The sequence below is a fragment of the Pelmatolapia mariae genome, linkage group LG6 (assembly GCF_036321145.2).
Source record: "Pelmatolapia mariae isolate MD_Pm_ZW linkage group LG6, Pm_UMD_F_2, whole genome shotgun sequence".
Taxonomy (NCBI): domain Eukaryota; kingdom Metazoa; phylum Chordata; class Actinopteri; order Cichliformes; family Cichlidae; genus Pelmatolapia; species Pelmatolapia mariae.
In genome coordinates, this window is record NC_086232.1 from 31,769,099 (window position 1) to 31,770,612 (window position 1,514).

General features: G+C 38.6%; 1 long non-coding RNA gene across 1 annotated transcript; it reads right to left on the bottom strand.

Moving 5' to 3' along the window:
- Positions 1-411: 411 nt before the first annotated feature.
- LOC134629669 (uncharacterized) lies at positions 412-924 on the bottom strand. The gene is made up of 3 exons (XR_010094085.1): positions 862-924; positions 547-759; positions 412-461 (listed from the first exon to the last, which is right to left on the bottom strand). It is a non-coding gene; the product is annotated as an uncharacterized LOC134629669 (long non-coding RNA).
- Positions 925-1,514: the final 590 nt, after the last annotated feature.

Genomic DNA, 1,514 nt, shown 5'->3' on the forward strand with positions numbered 1-1,514 from the left:
GATTTTTTATTATTAGCAGCAGCATGAGAAGTGTTTCCAGATCCTTAAGCCCAAAACGGTACAATCTTTTACAATTGACTAAACAGCAACAGGGCTGGTTAAGCAAGACACTACAATAATTCTGAAAGTCTAACACAATCTTCAGCCCGAAATTCCGGTTTTGCAATGAATTTCAAAATCTTTAATAGCCTGTCGAGAAAATTACATTTTCATGACTCTTCTGGGTTTAATGAAACTATTGGTGTTACGGTGGAATGGCCAGACAGGGAGAATGGACCCAAATGCAGACACAGACGGAGGCACTGGTTTAGACGTGATAACAAAGCTTTATTTATAAACAGTGGTTTAAGGCTTAAAATGTCAAACATGAGCTGTGAGCTATGAAGGGAGTCAAACATAAAGTGGGAGCTAAGGGGAATTCGGGGAGTGGGTCGTGGCTCGGGCGGTGGAGCTCAGTGTCACTGAAACACAGAGAGAAAATGTCAAAAACATGACTGCGGTTGGTCAGGTAAGTAAGTAAGTAGTGATTAATTTCAAGTGTCTTACTGGTTTTGCAAGTGGAAGGTGATGTGGGGTGAGGAGGTCAAAGAGGTCCAGGTGATTTTCCAGTAATTGGGAGTCCAGGTGGAATGTTCCAGAGAATCCAAGTTGCTGTGACAAAGAGGGAGGCAGGTGAAGCAGGGAATGAAACGGGGCTCAGGCTGTGTCTGTGAATGCCAAGAAGACCATCGTCCAAAAGAGGATGAGTATTGACGCAAGCTGTAAAGATGAGCAGGAGGATTACTGAAACCACAGGGAAAAATACACCAGGTAAGCATAAACAGCGACTGTGATAAACATGAGCGAACATGGTGGGCTCACACTAATGCAGGATAGCAGAAGATCTAGCAAAGACTCGTTGAGTGCGCTGGTCTTAAACACTGGCAGTCCAAATTACCATCAGGTATCCAGCTCTATGGAAAAACACAGCCACTCACCTGGACCATGACAATTGGAATATCAAAGTCTCAAAGTTCAAAATAAATGAAAAAAATTTACAATTTTTTATATAAATTTTAAAAGAAAATTCATCTTGTTCTCTTGTAGCTGATATTCTGTGTTATGGAGTAACTTTTTCTCTGCAGACCTGTTCCTGTGCTAAAACTCAGCCATTCATGCATTCCAGAAAAAAAGATCATTTCTAATCTTTAAACATGCTATTCCTTTGATACATTACAGCAATAGTCAATGCAGTCCATTTATTTATTTAGATCACTTAAATGTTCAACATTTAAATTCATTTAAATGTTGTGATGACTGAAGCCTTGATCATAGTGATCTACTCTGTGTAGAAAAAATATGAAAAACCTCAAATTTGCTTATTTAACTCTGGAAAATGATCTTTGATTATAACACTGAAACACTGATTTTAGCTGAGCTATTCAGAATTGCCTTCTTTCAAAATATTTTTCAAATATGGAAAACTGGGGCATTTTACATCACAGGATTGTGGTTTAAAAGTTATACAAATATAA